At 48.3% G+C, this 21,948-nt stretch overlaps 6 pseudogenes; 2 read left to right on the forward strand and 4 right to left on the reverse strand.

The window, feature by feature from the left end:
* The first annotated feature begins 4,620 nt into the window (after positions 1 to 4,620).
* Positions 4,621 to 4,739, forward strand: LOC143937210 (5S ribosomal RNA; annotated as a pseudogene).
* A 3,545-nt stretch (positions 4,740 to 8,284) lies between these two features.
* LOC143937505 (5S ribosomal RNA) lies at positions 8,285 to 8,403 on the forward strand (annotated as a pseudogene).
* A 7,947-nt stretch (positions 8,404 to 16,350) lies between these two features.
* LOC143936751 (5S ribosomal RNA) lies at positions 16,351 to 16,470 on the reverse strand (annotated as a pseudogene).
* A 95-nt stretch (positions 16,471 to 16,565) lies between these two features.
* Positions 16,566 to 16,684, reverse strand: LOC143936504 (5S ribosomal RNA; annotated as a pseudogene).
* Positions 16,685 to 20,412: 3,728 nt separating this feature from the next.
* On the reverse strand, positions 20,413 to 20,531 carry LOC143936404 (5S ribosomal RNA; annotated as a pseudogene).
* A 692-nt stretch (positions 20,532 to 21,223) lies between these two features.
* Positions 21,224 to 21,342, reverse strand: LOC143936837 (5S ribosomal RNA; annotated as a pseudogene).
* Positions 21,343 to 21,948: the final 606 nt, after the last annotated feature.

Genomic DNA, 21,948 nt, shown 5'->3' on the forward strand with positions numbered 1-21,948 from the left:
AAGGGATAGTAGCAAAGTCAAGGGATAAATGCAAAGGTACTCTATTTAACAGTAAATTGACGTAGCTTGCAAATTCCAACGTGTAAATCGTTCCATTAATTTTGCTGCGCACGAAGACGGCTTACACTGACTGTTTTCCGTTTCCACTGGAAAGAGAATCCTATTGCATAGAGGTAGCGAGAGATGGTTGCATTACTCTTAATGTGTAAAGGTTTTAAAAAGATGGTTTTGTGTGAATTTTGCTTTAACGTAAAATTAGCTGTAGACATTATAACTATGGTTAGGTTTACAATGATTTAGAGTTAGTAACCTCTATAATATAATAATAAGTATAGCAAAACAAATTAGGAAAATATTGAGGCATTATATATAGGTCGAGATAAAGTGAATAAACAAAAGGGATCAAGGGATAGTTGCAAAGTCAAGGGATAAATGCAAAGGTACTCTATTTAACAGTAAATTGACGTAGCTTGCAAATTCCAACGTGTAATTTTGTTACGCACGAAGACGGCTTACACTGACTGTTTTCCGTTTCCACTGGAAAGAGAATCCTATTGCATAGAGGTAGCGAGAGATGGTTGCATATGGCAGAAAGACGGCTTATACTGCTTTTCTCACATTTTGCTGCGGTAAAAAGAAATGTTTTGTCACTGTGTTTTAACTGTGACAGATAAGGTGGAGAAAAAGAAGTAATACAGAAAATAGAGTCAAACAGTGGAAACGTTTATTTGTCATGACAGCTGATACTGGTTGAGCAATAAAACTGTTTTATTAAGATTTAAGACTAGTTTTATTCTCTACATATAGGCTTTTCAAAGAGTTGTATAATATAGGCGACCAATAGGACATTTAAATGGCTTAATATTGTAGGGTGGAAGAATCGCTGTTCAAAGGTAAGAGATTGAAAGCTTAGCTTGAAAATGGCCGAGAAATAGTTGCGTTAGTCTAAATTTAAAGGATATGCCGGTACCAATGAGAAAGCTTATATTAGACTAGTTGATCTTTGCATGACACAATCCTATTATTATTATTATTAATAAGATCATAGTGCAGAGAGATACTCAGTTAATGTCAGAGATACTCAGTTAATGTCAGAGATACTCGGTCAATGTCAGAAAAGCAATAAAACTGTTTACATCGTTAGAGAGCGACAGTTACATTACTCTTAGTATGTGCAGCATGTCTGGTAGCAAATGGATGGTTTTGTGAACATTTTGCATTAAGGTACAATTAGAGGTAGAACTCATGGAAGTGAATAGATTTAAGCGTATTTTGAGATAGTACTCTCCATTTCTAATAAGAAATAAAGAAAAATAAGTCAGGATGGTGTGTCAGGACTGTCACATACTCACAGTCCCGGTACAAATATGCAAAATAGAGCAAAAGAGTACATGGTTTATTTTGATGTATGATAGTTTTATTGCATGCTTGATGTGGATGATTAAAATCGTGTCGTGATCTATATTTAGCATAAGAATGAAAAGGCATAACATGGCAATGAGACAAACTCCATTAGAGATGTGAGCTAGATGAAATGATGAAATGTCTCTGTATAGCCCAGATTGTCTTCTGTTATCACTTAGCCTACCCTCTAAATTCACTAGCCTCTCTATATACACCAGCATGTTTACACTAGCCGGTCTTCTGCATACAATAGCCTGTCTTCGATATACACTAGCCTATGTTCTGAATACACTAGCCCGTCTTCTGTCTTCTGTATGCCCTAGCCTGTCTTCTGTATACATTAGTCTCTCTGTATAAACTAGCATCTCTGTATACCGAAACTGTCTTCTATAAAAACTTGTCTCTCTTTATAGCCTGTCTAGCCTTTCTTCTGTACACACTAGCTTCTCTATATACACTAACCAGGCTTCTATATACAATAGCTTCACTCTATGCACTAGCCTCTCTGTATAATCTAGCCTCTCTATATACCCTAGGTATTGTTCTGCATCTCCGTAGTGGTAGCCTCTCCGTAGAAGCCAGCCTTTATTCTGTATTCACTAGCCTTTCTTCTGTATGCTGTAGTCTTCTATATATACTAGCTTCTCTGTACACCCTTGCATCTCTGTAATACACTAAACCCTCTGTATACCACAGCCTGTCTTCTGTATACACTAGACTGTAAACACTAGATAGAATACACCAGCCTGTCTTCTGTACCCACTAGAATCTCTGTATACACTACCCAGTCTTCTGTATACACTGTCAGCTTGGATGTATACCCAAGCCTGTCTTCTGTATACACTAGTTTCTCTATATGCACTGTCCTTTCTGTATACTCTCGACCCTCTCTATACATTAACCTCTCTATATACACTAACATCTTTGTATATACTAGCCTCTCTTTAAATTAGCCTCTCTGTGTACCCCAGCCTCACTGTTTACTCTAGCATCTCTGTATACTCAAGCCTATCTACATACACGAGTCTTCTGTATTGTGTATTAACTAGCCTTTCTTCTGTATGCTGTAGTCTTCTATATATACCAGCTTCTCTGTACACCCTTGCATCTCTGTAAACACTGTGTAAACTAGCCAGTCTTATGTATACACTCGCCGACTGTATACACTAGACTCCCTGAATACACTAAACTCTCTGTATACCACAGCCTGTCTTCTGTATACACTAGACTGTAAAAACTAGCTAGAATACACCAGCCTGTCTTCTGTACCCACTAGACTCTCTGTATACACTACCCAGTCTTCTGTATAGAATGTCAGCTTTCATGTATACCCTTTCTGTATACACTAGCTTCTCTATATGCACTGTCCTTTCTGTATACACTCGACTCTCTCTATACACTAACCTCTCTATATACACTAACATCTTTGTATTTGTCTTTAAACTAGCCTCTCTGTGTACCCCAGCCTCAATGTTTACTCTAGCATCTCTGTATACTCAAGCCTCTCTACATACACGAAACCTGTATTCTGTATTCACTAGCCTTTCTTCTGTATGCTGTAGTCTTCTATATATACCAGCTTCTCTGTACACCCTAGCACTGTAACAGTACTAGGTTCCTGTATTACAGAAACAGAACACCAGCAATAAGGTGTATACTGTGCAGGAGGCACACAACACCGACTCTAACTTCTGCACTTGAGTATACAGAGATGCATGTATTGCAGAAATTGCAGAAATTGAACACCAGTAATAAAGGGTAGCTTCAGGTGTGTACTGTGCAGGAGGCACATAACACCCACTGTAACAGTGCTAGGTTCCCAAGCAGTAAAGAGCGTCCTCTTTCCCTGACCACCGCAACACACTATACAAGGCCGCCATGCTGGCGGCCTTATATAGTGTGGGGTGTGTACTAAACCCCCCTGAGCTATAATTGGCCACAGGAATCCTGCCTGTGGTGAATTGTGGCTCTCCTCACACAGGATGTCACATCTGTTCTTATTATATAGAACCTATTATGCTCCTCGTAAACTTTTTCAGTTTGGCCGAACGGCCGGACGCAAGTTGCCCCCGGTGCGGGAACATGGGGGGAGACATGATGCACATGTTTTGGAGATGCCCGAAGTTGATCCGCTACTGGACAGAGGTGACAGGAACCATTGATCGGGTGGTTGGAACCTCCACCAGGATGGAGGCGAAGTATTGTCTCCTGGGATTAGTTGAAGGAGTTGGAAACCCGGGAAGTAGCCAGATGGCAGTTCTGAGATGCCTATTTCAGGCAAGGAAACTGATTGCCCAACCCTGCTTAGCCTCCAATGTTGGCAATGACTTGTTTTTTTTCGCTTGTTTCCCAAGATGACCATGTTGGCGTTTGTCATGATGGTTGAGAGTGCCCGAAGAGATCGCCTATGGCCCCATCCCCTTGAAAGTGCCTGATCTTGTCTGATCTCGGAGGCTAAGCATTGTCGGGCCTGATGTAACTGGATGGGAGACCAACTGGGAATACCAGGTGCCGTAGCATTCTTTTTATGTTGTTGGCGTTGACATGGTTTTTTTTTTCCGCTTGTTTCCCAAGGTGATCATCTTGGCATTTGTCAAGAGGGCTGAGAGAGCCCAAAGAAATCTCCTACGGCCGCATCCCCCTGAAAGTGCTCGATCTCATCTGATCTCAGAGGCTAAGCAGGGTCCGGCCTGGATAGTACCTAATTAAAGGTGCCGTAGGAATCTTTTTATATTGTTGGCTTTGACCTGTTTTTCTTTCGCTTGTTTCCCAAGGTGACCATTTTAGCATCAGTCAAGACTTTTGAGTATGTCCCAAAGCGTTCGCCTGAGGTCACATCACCCTGAAAGCGCCCGATCTCAGAGGCTAAGCAGGGTCTGGGTCAGATGGGAGACCGCCAGGGTCTATGTTGTTGGCGTTGACCTTTTTTTTTTTCACTTGTTTCCCAAGATAACCATCTTGGTATTTGTCAAGAGGGTTGAGAGTGTCTAAATAGAACACCTATGGCCACATCACCCTGAAAGTGCACAATCTCATCTGATCTCGGAGGCCTAGCAGTGTACAGCCTGGTTAATACCTGTATGGGAGACCATCTGTGAATACCAGGTGCCGTAGGCTTCTTTTTATGTTGTTGGCTTTTACCTGTTTATTTTCGCTTGTTTCCCAAGGTGACCATCTTGGTGTTTAACAAGAGGGTTGAGAGTGCCCAAAGAGATCACCTACGGCCCCATCACCCTGAAAGCGCCCAATCTCATCTGATCTCAGAGGCTAAACAGTGTCGGTCCTGGTTAGTACCTGGATGGGAGACCGCCTGGAAATACCAGGTGCCATAGACTTCTTTTTTTGTTGTTGGCTTTGAACTGTTTTTTTCGCTTGTTTCTCAAGGCGACCATCTTGGCGTTTGTCAAGAGGGTTGGGCGTGTCTTGAAGAGAACGCTTACGGCCACATCACACTGAAAGCACCCGATCTCGTCTGATTTCAGAGGCTTAGGAGCATCAGGACTGGTTAGTACCTGGGTGGGAGACTGCCTGGAAAGACCAGGTGACATAGAAGGATCTGGTCTGGTTAGTGTCTTGATTGGGAGATCGCCTGGGAATACCGGATGCCGTAGGATTCTTTTTATGTTGTTGGCTTTGACCTGTTTTTTTTCCCTTGTTTCCCAAGGTGACCATCTTGGCATTTGTCAAGAGGGTTGAGAGTGCACAAAGAAATTGCCTACGGGCACAACACCCTGAAAGCGCCCAATCTCGTTTGGTCTCAGAGGCTAAGCAGGGTTGGGCCTGGTTTGTACCTGGATGGGAGACCGCCTGGGTTTTCCAGATGCCGCAGGCTTCTTTTTATGTTGTTGGCGTTGACTTGTTTTTTTTGTTTGTTTCCCAAGGTGACCATCTTGGCGTTTGTCAAGAGGGTTGAGCGTGCATTTGATCTCAGAGGCTAAGCAGGGTTGGGACATGGTTAGTACCTGGATGGGAGACCGCCTGGGATTTCTCGATGCCATAGGCTTTAGTTTTAAGTTGTTGGCATTGACTTATTTTCTTTATTTTTATTATTCTTTTATTAAGTAGAACAACATAAATATAACCATACAGCATGAGCCAGGGTCACAATTACATGCTAACAAAAAATAGGCAGCCAAATAACTCTGGGTTCTCAGAGGGGAGTCCTACAGTTTCATGCAGAAAATAGAGAAACCCCACCTCCGACATGTAGTACAGTATAACTAGTGCAGCTCCGTTCGGACAAATGTAATCATGGAGAACAACTGGGACCACAGCGAGCCAGCTTATCATGACCTACGTGAACCAGAGTAAAATATGAGCCGGTCATGTCCAGAACCCTGGGGTTCTTCTGGGTCCCGAAGGCTAGTAAGGAGACAAGGCATAGTCAAAAGGGAGGACGGGGGAAGAAGAGAGTGCAAAGACGGAGAGAGAGGAGGTGGGGGGATGGCGACGGGGAAAAAAAGAAAAATAAAGACAAAAAGGAGGGGGGGAATGCCACCCAGGGCAGACATGGCCTACGTAGGTAAACGTTAGATGTTCAGTCGTTTTCTGGGACGGAGGCACTGCTCACCTCCCGAATGTAGTCTCGAGTACCAGTAAAATACCTCCAGGGCCTTCATGTAACACTAAATGCCTCTTCAGTGTTGTGAAGGGTGGCGGTCAATTCTTCCATCCGGAGAATATGATTGACTTTGGAATACCACAGCACCTTGGATGGGGGCTGAGGCTGCCTCCACAGTGCGGGAATGCAGGCCCGGGCGGCATTCAGGAGTTGCATCGTGAGGGTTTTTTTGTATTTTCGAACAGGCTGTTCGGTCCAGTGTAGAAGGCACGCTACTGGGAACCCAAAAGTTCCTCAAGGTCGGGCATGCCCAGAAAAGGTGTCCCATGGTCCCCATATCTGAATTTCACCTCCAACAAACATCCGGGATCGATCTATCCATTTTATTCAGAAGGTATGGGACTCTATACCAGCGTGAGACTATCTTGTATCTTGATATTGGTTTGCGATGGAAGCTTTATGTACTAAGGTCAAGATCTTCCCTATCTGTTGTGGGGTAAATGTGATGCCTAAGTCCCTCTCCCATTTGTGGATAAATGGTGGGGGTCGACTCCTCCTCCTGACTACTCAATAGGTTGTACAGAAGGGAGAGGGTGTGTCGCACAGGTTCCCTTTTGTGACAGATGGATTTATAGGGTGTCAGGTCTCTAGGAGTGTAGGGGGCCCTTTGTAAGGCCAGAAGAAAGTGACGAAGTTGATAAGCACTAAACAAGTCAAGCGGAGGGTCAGAAAGCTCGGCGACAGTTTGCGTGGTCGGGAGCCTTCCCGTGGGCCACACCTCTCCCAGACGCTGTTTCCCCACCACTGTCAACTGTCGCAGTTTCTTGTTGGTAAATCCCGATGGGAAGTCTGGATTACCTATAACCGGAGTCATTGGTGATGGCAGGGGAGCAATGTGTGTGCAGCGGAACAACCTCCGCACAACAGCCAACGTAGCTCCCACTACGGGGTGACCTCTGAGGTCTTTTGGTAGGGAGGACAGGAGCCACGGGGAGGTCAATAGGGGAATGGATCCATCCTCAATCTCCATCTCCACCCACTGCTTGTGTGGGCCATTACAATGCCAATCAACGACTCTCGCTAGCAGAGTCACTCTGTAGTATTGTCTGAGATCTGGGAGACCCAGACCCCCTTGTCCTTTGGTCTGGCAAGCAATTGCAAACGGGCTCTGGGCGGTTTGCGAGCCAAAATAAAGTCCCGGAGCAGCACCTGCAGTTGTCTGAAAAAAATTGGGGGTAACCGGATCGGTAATGTCTGGAACATGTATAAGATCCGAGGGAGGGCCATCATTTTGAATGCATTACAGCGCCCGAACCAGGTCAGTGTTAAAGCATGCCAGTTTCCCAAATCAGATTTCAGTCTATCCAGGAGAGGGACAAAATCAAGCAGGTACAATTGCGCTAAATCCGCTGCGATGTCAACGCCCAGTTAACGTATAGATTTTTCAGCCCAGTAGAATGGAAAAGAGGAGCGGAGCCTCTTGGCCTCACCATCCGGGACCGATATATTCAATAAAGCCGACTTGGCGCAATTGTTTTTATAGTTTGATAGGCTGCCGTGTCGCTGTAGAGACGCAAGTATTTTGGGAAGCAAAATGTGTGGATTGGAGATGGAAAAAATTAGATCATCAGCGTACGCCGCAATTTTGTGCTGTGCCGAGGGTTTGGATATGCCAGTAATATTCGGGTCATTCCGAACGTGACACATAAGTGGTTCCAGTGTCAGAATAAAAATTAGGGGAGACAGAGGGCACCCCTGCCTCGTCCCATTAGTGATGGGGAAAGAGTCCGAGCACCACTCGGTCACCCGTACCGCTGCCGATGGCGTGGAGTAAAGCGACATTACCCAGCTCATCATGTTGGGGCCAAGACCTATATGTTCCAGGGTGGCCTGCATAAAGTGCCAGGCCACCTTGTCAAAGGCCTTCTCCGCATCCGTTGACAACATAAGCAAGGGCCTTCCCTGTACATGCGCCGCATGGATTAAATTGAGGACTCGGGCCGTATTGTCTCTAGCTTCCGACTTATTTTTATTTTTTTGCTTGTTTCCCAAGGTGACCATCTTGGCAATGTCAAGAGGGTTGAAAGTGCCTGAAGAGATTGCCTACGGGCACATCACCCTGAAAGCACCCGATCTCGTTTGATGTTGGAGGCTAATAGAGTCGGGCCTTGTTAGTACCTGGATGGGAGACCGCCTGGGAATACCAGGTGTCGTAGACTTTTTTTTATGTTGTTGGCGTTGACCTGTTTTTTTTTCGCTTATTTCCCAAAGTGACCATCTTGGTGTTTGTCAAGAGGGTTGAGAGTGCCTGAAGAGATTGCCTATGGCCACATCACTCTGAAAGCACCCAATCTCGTCTGATCTTGGAGGCTAAGAAGAGTCGGGCCTGGTTAGTACCTGGATGGGAGACCACCTGGGATTACCAGTTATTGTAGGCTTCTTTTTATGTTGTTGGCGTTGATTCGTTTTCTTTTTTTTTGCTTGTTTCCCAAGGTGACCATCTTGGCATTTGTCAAGAGGGTTGAGAGTGCCCAAAGAGATCGCTTACAGCAGCATCACCCTGAAAGAGCCCTATCTCTTCTCTTTTCTGAGGCTAAGAAGGGTAGGCATGCGCAGTACACAGCAACACAGATTCCGAAAATTGCCGAGCATGAACGGCGCCTGCGCACTGAGTCCAGGTTCTATCCCCACTATCCAAGTGGACATAGAGTAAGAATATAAAAGATCCGAGCGCAGCGAGGCCGAGCCCGAAGCGTGGCGAGCGAAGCTCGCCTGCGAGGGGCCCTCTAATATTCACAACCCTATGTCCGCTTGGATGGTGGGGCTACCACCTCCACTCACCGCGCAGGCGCCGTTCAGCTTCGGAGATTTTCCGAAGCTTCGTCTGCTCCGTACTGCGCATGCGCAGTACGGCGCGGACACTATATCATGGCCGGACAGTATATGGCAGAACACCGGCACCAGTCAACCACCGGTGTCATGTGCGTCGCTGTGTAATATAGAGCAGGGTCCGGGAAGCCAATACCTCCCCGCAATTTCGGTCGCAATAGCATTGCCCTACCAATACGCATATGTTTTCCGCGCCAGAGGAACTTGATAAAGATTGAGCGAACCGCATGAAAGAAAGTCTGGGGTATTTTGATAGGTAAGGCTTGTAGTAGATACAGAAGTCGTGGCATCGCGTTCATCTTCAACACATTACAGCGTCCGAACCATGACAGAGCTAGTGGGTCCCATCTTTTAAGGTCCGCTGTAAGCCCATAGGCTTCTTTTTATGTTGTTGGCTTTGACCTGTTTTTTTTTGCTTGTTTCTCAAGGTGAGCATCTTGGCGTTTGTCAAGAGGGTTGGGTGTGTCTTGAGGAGAACACTTACGGCCACATCAACCTGAAAGCACCCGATCTCGTCTGATTTCAGAGGCTAAGCAGCGTCAGGCCTGGTTAGTACCTGGATGGGAGACTCCCTGGGAAGACCAGGTGCCATAGAAGGATCTGGTCTGGTTAGTGTCTTGATTGGGAGATCGCCTGGGAATACTGGATGCCGTAGGCTTCTTTTTATGTTGTTGGCTTTGACCTGTTTTTTTTAGCTTGCTTCCCAAGGTGACCATCTTGGCCTTTGTCAAGAGGCTTCAGAGTGCCCAAAGAGAGTGCCTACGACCAAATCACTATACTATATATCTATATCTATAATAATAAATAATATTTTTAGTTATTATATATAAGATACTATATAGGTGATTTGGCCGTAGGCACTCTCTTCGGGCACTCTGAAGCCTCTTGACAAAGGCCAAGATGGTCACCTTGGGAAACAAGCTAAAAAAAAAACAGGTCAAAGCCAACAACATAAAAAGAAGCCTACGGCATCCAGTATTCCCAGGCGATCTCCCAATCAAGACACTAACCAGGGGGGCGTGGCCTAGGCATGAAGGAGTGAGGACACTCTTTTCCGGAGCTCCCGGTCCGTGACCCCTCCGCACCCCTTTACCACAGTCTGGTCGCATATTTCGGCATCGCCGACATCCCCGCGCTTCGGCGGAACACAGCCAGCCGAGCGGGGTCCGCCGCTGCTGCCACGGACAGGTACTTGGTCCCGCTGCAGCCTCCGGCCTCCACGCCGGATCCAGCCAAGATGGCGCCCGCGGCCTCCGGCGCTCCAGGACACGCGGCACAGAGGGAAGGTGAGCAGACTGCTATGCAGGGACACGACATGCCCCCGTTCTCCCCGCCTAGTGACTTGTCCCCGTGTCTCCCCCGCTCACTGTCCATGGCCTCGCTTGACAGCCCGGACCATAGCGGCCTGCCACCCTGGTTCCCTCACAACTCCCAACTGTCCCAGAGACCCTCCCGCAGTGGAAGCCTCATCCCAGGACCGAATGGCCAGTCTGCTCTCGCCTCAGACACACAGGGGGACCCACCGCTGCCACCAGCACCGGCATTATTGGGGGACAAGGCCATCCTAGCTTTACTCCAAAACCTTCCCACTAAAGCAGACTTTAGCTGTATGGCAGCCAGGATTGAAACAACCTTGCGACATGAAATCGCAGGGGTCAAACGTGACGTGTCGGCTACGAACGAGCGGGTGACCACCCTGGCATCGGATGTGACCTCCCTGACCACTGATGTTTCTGGCCTGCAAGCCGCACATGATACCCTTGCTGACAGAGTGGCACAGTTGCAACTCCTAGTGGATGACCTTGAGAATCGCAACCGCAGACGCAACATCAGGATCAGAGACTTGCCCGAAGCCACTGGCCAGGCAGACCTCAAAGCCACAGTTACAGCTATATTTAACGCCTGTCTGGACCGCGCTGCTGACACAGTAATAGCCATTGATAGAGTCCACAGGACCCTGGGCCCCAGGAGCCCCACAGAGAACCGGCCACGTGACGTTTTATGCTGTCTCCACAATTACTCAGTTAGGGAGGATGTCCTGCAAGCGTCGTGGCGCAAAGGCAGCATTGATTTTGACGGGGCCCAAGTCACCCTTCTGCCAGATGTATCCCGCAAGACCTTCCAGATGAGACGCTGTCTGCGACCCCTTCTGGAACACCTAACTGAACGGAGGATTCCATACAAGTGGGGCCATCCGTTTCACCTTATAGTGCGCAAAAATGGGAGGCCCCTTGCGCTACGACACCCTTCGGAGGTCCCGTCCTTTCTGGAGGCTTTGGGCCTGCCCTCGGTTCAGGTCCCCGACTGGTTGGCTCCTGTTGTCCCCCAGGGAGCAGTGGCCCCGACGAACAACCCCTCAACCAGGCCACAGAGAGTGAGACGCCACCGTCGATCCCAACGTCAGAGATCGCAGGCCCCTCAAGATCGTGAACCCTGAGAGAGTACAGTAATTTTCCGTTATTCCTGTGTTATACCCTTTTTTTTTTTGTTTTCTTTTTCTCTACCAACATAGACGGCTGGAGTATCCAGCTTTGTGTTGTTTACCATGCCACGGGCCATTGTTCCCAGCGCCCCCGCTAGGGGAGAGGAAGGACATTGGAAGAACAGAGTTGGACACTGCGCTTCCTGGACGAAGCCCTGAGTTATTGGCGGTACTGTTCACCATTCTCGTTACTGTTTATCTACAGGTGCCCTAGTCTTGGCGCTCTTTGTGTTTTTGGACTGCCTGGTGGTGCCCCCCGGGTGCCCCTGGGCGGCGTTCCCGCTCCCTCCCCCTCTCCTCCCCCCCCCTTTTTCCATTTTTTTTTTGGGGGGGGGGAGGGGCGGGTGCCTGGGTGGTATAAAGTTATCTATACTCTGTGTTGAAAAGTTTAATATGTTGGTCTAATTATGCACTGTTCTACTGTTGTTAACTGCCCGATACCTGCTGCAGTGATGTTCTATAATGCGTTTGATGTCGTAGTTAAGATGCCAAAGAAGCTCCGTGCACGCCCGATTGCGACTGCATGGACCATGGGATGCTGGAGGGGTACTGCACCGACGAGTTCCTCCCTCTGCAGTGCCTTACCTCTTCCCCCACTAGGCCCCTCTGCCCTAACCGGCAGGTTCTCTCCGATAGGAGCTTTAGCAATTCCCCGATCTATCCCCACCCCTCCTACCCTCCTCCTCCCTACTAACTCCGGACCTTCTCCGCTTCGTTACTGCTTTTCCTTTTTCTCCTCCTCTTCCTCTGTGCTTGAACTCTATATCTACTACTGACTCTGGTGGGGACCGCCGGCCGGGTACCACTGCCGTCATGGCCCTGAAGCTGGTTTCCTGGAATGTGAAAGGGCTGAATGTACCTGAAAAAAGGTCCAGCTGCCTGACAGAATTGTGGCGGATGAAGCCCCAAATAGTTTTCCTCCAGGAGACCCATTTCAGGACAGACCAAATACCACGGCTTTATAGTAAGCACTTCCCCCTGGCCCACCACAGCACGTCCCCTACTTCCAAATCGAGAGGAGTGTGTGTTCTTGCTAAAAACTTGCCGTGGCGCCTGTTAGCTGTCCAAGCCGATAGTGAAGGGAGATATCTCTTCATTAAGGGAACTCTCCACTCGCAAACTTTTACTCTTGCCAACCTATACATGCCGAATGTGGACCAGCTGCCGGCCTTAGAAGCATGCTTGGATGCCCTGGCTGCATTCTCGGAGGGTACTTTGATCGTTGGGGGGGACTTTAACCTCACCTTGGACCCCCGCAGAGACTCATCATCGGGCACCTCTGCGATTTCTGCGAGAACGCGTTCACACATAAGAGACCTGCTACACTCCCACCGACTGATCGATGTGTGGCGTACGCTTCACCCACAGGATAGGGACTATACGTTCTTTTTCACCGCTCATGGTTCTTACTCACGTATAGATATGTTTTTAGTCACCCACAATGCTATCCCGGCGGTCACAGACGCTCAGATAGGCCACATAGCCCTGTCTGACCATGCCCCGATTTCTTTGATGCTGAAGCTACAACAGGAGTCGCGTGGTCAGTCCTGGTGGAGACTGAACGAGTCTCTCCTGAAGGACCCTGAGACCCACGCAGACCTGCTTAGGGAATTAGAAAGTTACTTTGATCATAACCGTGATTCTGTTTCCAACCCCCTCATGTTATGGGCGGCTCATAAATGCTACATTAGGGGCATTCTTATTAAACATGGTCATAGACTCAAAGTGGCCAAAACTGAGGCTCTCTCCAAACTTATTGCCAAGTTGCATGCGTGTGAACAACGACACAAATCCCAGCCGACTGCTGCGCTGGAGGTGGAGGTGAGAGATCTTAGAGAACAAATCAGAGATTTCTCTCTCTTTCAGGCTAGAACCAGACTCATGTGGGTCCGCAGGACGTATTATGAATATGGAGACAAGTGTAGTAGGTCCCTAGCGAACTCCCTGCGTGCCCAACGCAACGCGTCCTTCATTCCAACCATAACCTCCCCTTCGGGTGCCAAGCTTCATGATTCACGGGAGATAGCGGAGTGTTTCCGATCTTTCTATGAAGCCCTTTATAACTTGCACCCCCGGGACTCAGGAGACGCCCTCCAGGCCGGCACAGCGGCCATTGACGAGTACCTAGCTTCGGCAAACCTCCCGTCGCTGACACAGGAAGAGATAGAGCTTCTCTCGCAACCTATCTCCCCGGAGGAATTGTCGGCAGCGTTAAGAGACTCACCCAAGGGCAAGGCACCAGGCCCAGATGGGTTTACGGTCCCTTATTATAAGGCCTTCCTCTCCCTGTTGTCCACGCCGTTTGTGTCAGCTTTTAACGCCCTATTGGAGGGCCAGACCTTTCCACCGGAGCTGTTGCAGGCAAGCATCTCGGTCATACTCAAGCCGGAGAAGGATCCGCTTCTCTGTGCGAACTACAGGCCCATCTCCTTATTAAACAGCGACCTTAAGCTCTTCACTAAGATACTGGCGGAGCGGTTGGCGCCCATTCTCCAACGCCTGATACCTCTGGATCAGGTGGGGTTTATTCGTAACAGGGAAGCCCGAGACAACACTACCAGGGCAATCAATGTTATAGAACGCGCCAGACGCCTTAAACTACCGATTATGTTGCTCTCTGTGGACGCAGAAAAAGCGTTTGACAGGGTGAGCTGGCCTTTTTTGCTAGCCACCCTGCGAAGCTTGGGTGTACCCCCCCATGCTTTCATGGGTTACAGCTCTTTACTCGTCACCGACGGCGATGGTTAGGGTCAATGGGTTTGCCTCGTCGCGTTTCACTATTGGCAATGGAACGAGGCAGGGATGCCCGTTGTCCCCCCTTTTGTTTGTCCTATCGCTTGAACCCTTGCTGCACCACATCAGGCAGAACATAGACATCAAGGGACTGGACACCCCCTCACACCACCATAAGGTCGCAGCCTTTGCAGATGACCTCTTGTTCTATGTCTCGGAGCCTCACATTACATTGCCGAATCTCTTAGCGGAAATAAGACGATATGGCACCCTGTCAAATTTTAAAATTAACTTACAGAAATCTACATCTCTGCATACCCAGGACCTTCCTCTGTATAATCTAGCCTATCTGTATACACTAGCCTGTCTTTTGTACAAATTAGCTTCTCTGTAGCCGGTCTTCTGTATACACGAGCCTCACTGTCTACTATTGGTAACTGGGCCCACAAAAATCCCAGACTTAAGCGGTCACAGCTGACATTGTCTAAACAACAGGGAGGGTTGGTTCTCCCTAACTTGCGACGCTACTACCTGGCCTCCCATCTGGGGCGTGTATTGGACTGGAATCGAAACTAATTTTCTAAGCTCACTCCCGAATCCTGAATAAGAAGCGCCATGTGGTGCTATAAGTATTTACCCACAGAATTTATGTCACATCCCACTATAGGGGCTTAGTTGAAAGTCAGTCACCTGATCGCTACCCAAAACACACTCACGTCTTTGACTTCCCCCCATTCCCTATATGTGGCCATCCAACCTTTGAACTGGGGACCCACTTAGAAATTCCAACCTAGACAATGCGTCTAAATTCGTCATTGATGGAAAATGGCCTTCTTTCTCAACCCTAACAGATCCGACAGGGCTTTCCAACTGCCTTTTTGGAGAGCGGCGCAACGACATCATTTTCTCCATTCCATCCCCAATCCTCAAACGTTCGCCCGCCCTCAGACGGAGTTCGAGACTCTATGCAGGAGCGAAGGCCCTTTGGCCCACATTCTCTCTCAAACAGATTACCCACACTTAACCTGTCTGGCCAACTGGGAAAAGGACCTTAATTGCTAATTTTCCCCAGCACAGAGACAACGCATTATCACTTTGGCTCTCAAAATGTCGCTGTGCACGAAGATACAGGAGACGAATTTTAAACTTCTCACCAGGTGGTATTTGACACCATCAAAGCTGCAGAAATGTTTCCCCTCTTCCTCGAACATATGCTGGAGGTGTGGAGAAGAAGAGGGCACGTTGCTGCACATTTTTTGGTCCTGCCTCAGCTTGGTGGACTTCTGGACAGAGATCCGATGCATGACACAAAAATTCACAGACTTCTCCATCCAGGAAGAGGCTGCATTCTTTCTCTTGTACCATTCACAGATTCCCATTAAGAAGTACAAAAAAATCTATTTTATGGCATGTGATAAATGCGGCGAAATCCTGCATCCCTCTCTATTGGAAAAAATGTTCCCCCCCTTTCGTAAGGGGGGGAACTTTCGTAAGGGGGGGAACTGGCTTAGGAAAATAGAAAACATTAAAAAAAATGGAGGACTTGATCCTCACATCACAAGGTAAACAAGAATTTTTTAAACAAACCTGAGACATCTGGAATACCTTTATATTCTCGCTGGAAGGATGTCGCCTGCTATCGCCTTAGTGCTCTGAGCTTTCCTTGACTGGCCCCTTGGACAGTGGCTGCCATCGTGTCTTGTCCCCTCTTCTCCTTTTCTGATCTTTCAACCCTTCTCTTTTCGGCCTTCCTCCCCTATCTCTCACCCCCTCCACCCCCTCTCTCTTTTGGAAAGAGTGGAAAATTGGGAATGACGGCCCCACACCCCCCTCTGGATGGATTATGCCGGAGGGACCTGGGGTTTGTGTGACCCTGGATCTTGGTACAGTACTTTATCCGTGCCTCGAATCATTGTGATTGATGGAAGGCAGACTCACAGTTGAGAATATACCTGTATCAAGTATTGTTCAGCTGCTTTTTGCTCTGTATTTCTCTGTTGCATTATGTACTCGGGGGACCGTCTTCCCCTATTTGGAGAAAAAATTTTATTTGAAAAAAAAAGAAGCCTACGACACCTGGTATTCCCAGGCGGTCTCCCATCCAGGCATTAACCAGGCCGGACCCTGCTTAGCCTCCAAGATCAGATGAGATGGAACAGATTCAGGGTGATGTGACCGTAGCCAATATCTTCAGGCACTCTCAACTCTCTTGACAAACACCAAGATGGTCACCTTGGAAACAAGTGGAAAAAAATAGGTCAATGGCCACAACATAAAAAGAAGCCTACGGCATCTGGAAATCCCAGGCGGTCTCCCATCCAGGTACTAAACTGGTCCCAACCCTGCTTAGCCGCTGAGATCAGATGAGATTGGGCTCTTTCAGGGTGGTGTGGCCGTAGGAGATTTCTTCAGGCACTCTCAACCTTGACTAACGCCAATATGGTCACCTTGGGAAACAAACAAAAAAATCAAGTCAACGCCAACAACATGAGAAGAAGTCTACAGCACCTAGTATTCCCAGGTGGTCTCCCATCCAGGTATTAACAAGGCCCGACCCTGTTTAGTCTCTGAGATCAGACGAGATCTGGTGCTTTCAGGGTTATGTGGCCATAGGCGAGCTCTTCAAGCACTCTCAACCCTCTTGACAAACACCAAGATGGTCACCTTGGTAAACAAAAAAACAAAAAAACAAATCAACGCCAACAACATAAAAATAAGCCTCCAGCACCTAGTATTCCCAGGTGGTCTCCAATCCAGGTACTAGCAAGGCCCGACCCTGTTTAGCCTCTGAGATCAGAGGAGATCGGGCGCTTTCAGGCTTATGTGCCCATAGGCAATCTCTTTGGGCACTCTCAACCCTCTTGACAAATGCCAAGATAGTCACCTTGGGAAACAAGCGAAAAAAAAACAGGTCAATGTCAACAACATAAAAAGAAGACTACGGCACCTGGTATTCCAAAGCCATCTCCCATCCAGGGACTAACTAGGCCCAACCCTTCTTAGCCTCAGAGATGAGAAGAGATAGGGCTCTTTCAGGGTGATGCTGCTGTAAGCGAACTCTTTGGGCACTCTCAACCCTCTTGACAAATGCCAAGATGGTCACCTTGGGAAACAAGCGAAAAAAAAACAAAACGAATCAAGGCCAACAACATAAAAAGAAGCCTACAATAACTGGTATTCCCAGGTGGTCTCCCATCCAGGTACTAACCAGGCCTGACTCTTCTTAGCCTCCAAGATCAGACGAGATTGGGTGCTTTCAGAGTGCTCGGACTCTTTCCCCATCACTAATGGGACGAGGCAGGGGTGCCCTCTGTCTCCCCTAATTTTTATTCTGACACTGCAACCACTTATGTGTCACGTTCGGAATGACCCGAATATTACTGGCATATCCAAACCCTCGGCACAACACAAAATTGCGCCGTACGCTAACGATCTAATTTCTTTCGTCTCCAATCCACACATTTCGCTTCCCAATATACTCGCGGCTCTCCGGCGATACGGCAGCCTATCAAACTATAAAATCAATTGCACCTTTGGCTGTATTGAATATATCGGTCCCGGATGGTGAGGCCAAGAGGCTACGCTCCGCTTTTCCATTCTACTGAGCTGAAAAATCTATACGTTACCTGGGCGTTGACATCGCAGCGGATTTGGCGCAATTGTACCCGCTTAATTTTGTCCCTCTCCTGAATAGACTGAAATCTGATTCGGGAAACTGGCATGCTTTAACACTGACCTGGTTCAGGCGCTGTAATGCATTCAAAATGACGGCCCTCCCGCGGATTTTATACTTGTTCCAGACATTACCGATCCGGTTACCCCCAATTTTTTTCAGACAACTGCAGGTGCTGCTCCGGGACTTTATTTGGCCGCGCAAACCGCCCAGAGCCCGTTTGCAATTGCTTGCCAGACCAAAGGACAAGGGGGGTCTGGGTCTCCCAGATCTGAGACAATACTACAGAGTGACTCTGCTAGTGAGAGTCGTTGATTGGCATTGTAATGGCCCACACAAGCAGTGGGTGGAGATGGAGATTGAGGATGGATCCATTCCCCTATTGACCTCCCCGTGGCTCCTGTCCTCCCTACCAAAAGACCTCAGAGATCACCCCCGTAGTGGGAGCTACGTTGGCTGTTGTGCGGAGGTTGTTCCGCTGCACACACATTGCTCCCTTGCCGTCACCATAACTCCGGTTATAGGTAATCCAGACTTCCCACCGGGATTTACCAACAAGAAACTGCGACAGTTGACAGTGGTGGGGAGACAGCGTCTGGGAGAGGTGTGGCCCTTGGGAGGGCTCCCGACCACGCAAACTGTTGCCAAGCTTTCTGACCCTCCGCTTGACTTGTTTAGTGCTTATCAACTTCATCACTTTCTTCTGGCCATACAAAGGGCCCCCTACACTCCTAGAGACCTGACACCCTATGAATCCATCTGTCACAAAAAGGAACCTGTGCGACACACCCTCTCCCTCCTGTACAACCTATTAAGTAGTCAGGAGGAGGAGTCGACCCCACCATTTATCCACAAATGGGAGAGGGACTTTGGCATCACATTTACCCCACAACAGATAGGCAAGATCCTGACATTAGTACATAAAGCTTCCATCGCAAACCAATATCAAGAATCAGGATACAAGATAGTCTCACGCTGGTATAGAGTCCCATACCTTCTGAATAAAATGAATAGATCGATCCCGGATGTTTGTTGGAGGTGCAATTCAGATACGGGGACCATGGGACACATTTTCTGGGCATGCCCGGCCTTGAGGAACTTTTGGGTGGAGGTGACCGAGACGATAAAAACTCTCAGAAATGTAGATATCGCAGACAACCCAGCAGCGTGCCTTCTACACTTGACCGAATAGCCTGTTCGAAAATACAAAAAAACCCTCCCGATGCAACTCCTGAACGCCGCCCGGGCCTGCATTCCCACACTGTGGAGGCAGCCTCAGCCCCCCATCCAAGGTGCTGTGGTATTCCAAAGTCAATCATATTCTCTGGATGGAAGAATTGACCGCCACCCTTCACAACACTGAAGAGGCATTTAGTGTTACATGGAGGCCCTGGAGGTATTTTTCTGGTACTTGAGACTACATTCGGGAGGTGAGCAGCGCCCCTGTCCCAGAAAAAGACTGAACATCTAACGTTTACCTACGTAGGCCATGTCTGCCCTCGGTGGCATCCCCCCCCCTCCCTTTTTGTCTTTATTTTTCTATTTTTCCCCGCCGCCATCCCCCCCCCTCCTCTCTCTCCGTCTTTGCACTCTCTTCTTCCCCCGTCCTCCCTTTTGACTGTGCCTTGTCTCCTTACTAGCCTTTGGGACCCAGAAGAGCCCCAGGGTTCTGGACACGACCGGCTCATATTTTACTCTGGTTCACATAGGTCATGATAAGCTGGCTCGCTGTGGTCCCAGTTGCTCTCCATGATTACATTTGTCCGAACAGGGCTGCATTAGTTATACTGTACTACATGTCCGAGGTGGGGTTTCTCTCATTTCTGCATGAAACTCTAGGACTCCCCTCTGAGAACCCAGAGTTATTTGGCTGCCTATTTTTTGTTAGCATGTAATTGTGACCCTGGGTCATGCTGTATGGTTGACTGTTATATTTATGTTGTTCTACTTAATAAAAGAATAAAAAAAATAAAAAAAATATGTCAATGCCAACAGCTTAAATCTAAAGCCTATGGCATCGAGAAATCCCAGGCGGTCTCCCATCCAGGTACTAACCATGTCCCAACCCTGCTTAGCCTCTGAGATCAAATGCACGCTCAACCCTCTTGACAAACGCCAAGATGGTCACCTTGGGAAACAAACAAAAAAAACAAGTCAACGCCAACAACATAAAAAGAAGCCTGCGGCATCTGGAAAACCCAGGCGGTCTCCCATCCAGGTACAAACCAGGCCCAACCCTGCTTAGCCTCTGAGACCAAACGAGATTGGGCGCTTGAAAGGGTGAAGGGTGTTGTGCCCGTAAGCAATTTCTTTGTGCACTCTCAACCCTCTTGACAAATGCCAAGATGGTCACCTTGGGAAACAAGGGAAAAAAAACAGGTCAAAGCCAACAACATAAAAAGAATCCTACGGTATCCGGTATTCCCAGGCGATCTCCCAATCAAGACACTAACCAGACCAGATCCTTCTATGTCACCTGGTCTTCCCAGGCAGTCTCCCATCCAGGTACTAACCAGGCCTGATGCTGCTAAGCCTCTGAAATCAGATGAGATCGGGTGCTTTCAGGGTGATGTGGCCGTAAGTGTTCTCTTCAAGACACGCCCAACCCTCTTGACAAACGCCAAGATGGTCGCCTTGAGAAACAAGTTCAAAGCCAACAACAAAAAAAGAAACCTATGGCACCTGGTATTTCCAGGCGGTCTCCCATCCAGGTACTAACCAGGCCCGACACTGTTTAGCCTCTGAGATCAGATGAGATTGGGCACTTTCAGGGTGATGGGGCCGTAGGTGATCTCTTTGGGCACTCTCAACCCTCTTGTTAAGCGCCAAGATGGTCACCTTGGGAAACAAGCGAAAATAAACAGGTAAACGCCAACAACATAAAAAGAAGCCTACGGCACCTGGTATTCACAGATAGTCTCCCATACAGGTATTAACCAGGCCGTACACTGCTAGGTCTCCGAGATCAATGAGATTGTGCGCTTTCAGGGTGATGTGGCCATATGTGTTCTATTTAGACACTCTCAACCCTCTTGACAAATACCAAGATGGTTATCTTGGGAAACAAGTGAAAAAAAAGGTCAACGCCAACAACATAGACCCTGGCGGTCTCCCATCTGACCCAGACCCTGCTTAGCCTCTGAGATTTGGCGCTTTCAGGGTGATGTGACCTCAGACGAACGCTTTGGGACATACTCAAAACTCTTGACTGATGCTAAAATGGTCACCTTGGGAAACAAGCGAAAGAAAAACAGGTCAAAGCCAACAATATAAAAAGATTCCTACGGCACCTTTAATTAGGTACTATCCAGGCCGGACCCTGCTTAGCATCTGAGATCAGATGAGATTGGGCGCTTTCAGGGGGATGTGGCCGTAGGAGATTTCTTTGGGCTCTCTCAGCCCTCTTGACAAATGCCAAGATGATCACCTTGGGAAACAAGCGGAAAAAAAAAACCATGTCAACGCCAACAACATAGAAAGAATCCTACGGCACCTGGTATTCCCAGTTGGTCTCCCATCCAGTTACTAATCAGGCCCGACAATGCTTAGCCTCCGAGATCAGACAAGATCAGGCACTTTCAAGGTGATGGGGCCATAGGCGATCTCTTCGGGCACTCTCAACCATCTTGACAAACGCCAACATGGTCATCTTGGGAAACAAGCGAAAAAAAACAAGTCATTGCCAACATTGGAGGCTAAGCAGGGTTGAGCAATCAGTTTCCTTGCCTGAAATAGGCATCTCAGAACTGCCATCTGGCTACTTCCCGGGTTTCCAACTCCTTCAACTAATCCCAGGAGACAATACTTCGCCTCCATCCTGGTGGAGGTTCCAACCACCCGATCAATGGTTCCTGTCACCTCTGTCCAGTAGCGGATCAACTTCGGGCATCTCCAAAACATGTGCATCATGTCTCCCCCCATGTTCCCGCACCGGGGGCAACTTGCGTCCGGCCGTTCGGCCAAACTGAAAAAGTTTACGAGGAGCATAATAGGTTCTATATAATAAGAACAGATGTGACATCCTCTGTGAGGAGAGCCACAATTCACCACAGGCAGGATTCCTGTGGCCAATTATAGCTCAAGGGGGTTTAGTACACACCCCACACTATATAAGGCCGCCAGCACGGCGGCCTTGTATAGTGTGTTGCGGTGGTCAGGGAAAGAGGACGATAGGCAGGGACAGTGTCTTTACTGCTTGGGAACCTA

The sequence above is a fragment of the Lithobates pipiens genome, unplaced genomic scaffold (genome assembly GCF_037356315.1).
Source record: "Lithobates pipiens isolate NorthernLeopardFrog02 unplaced genomic scaffold, aLitPip1_a1.2 Scaffold_28, whole genome shotgun sequence".
Classification (NCBI taxonomy): Eukaryota; Metazoa; Chordata; class Amphibia; order Anura; family Ranidae; genus Lithobates; species Lithobates pipiens.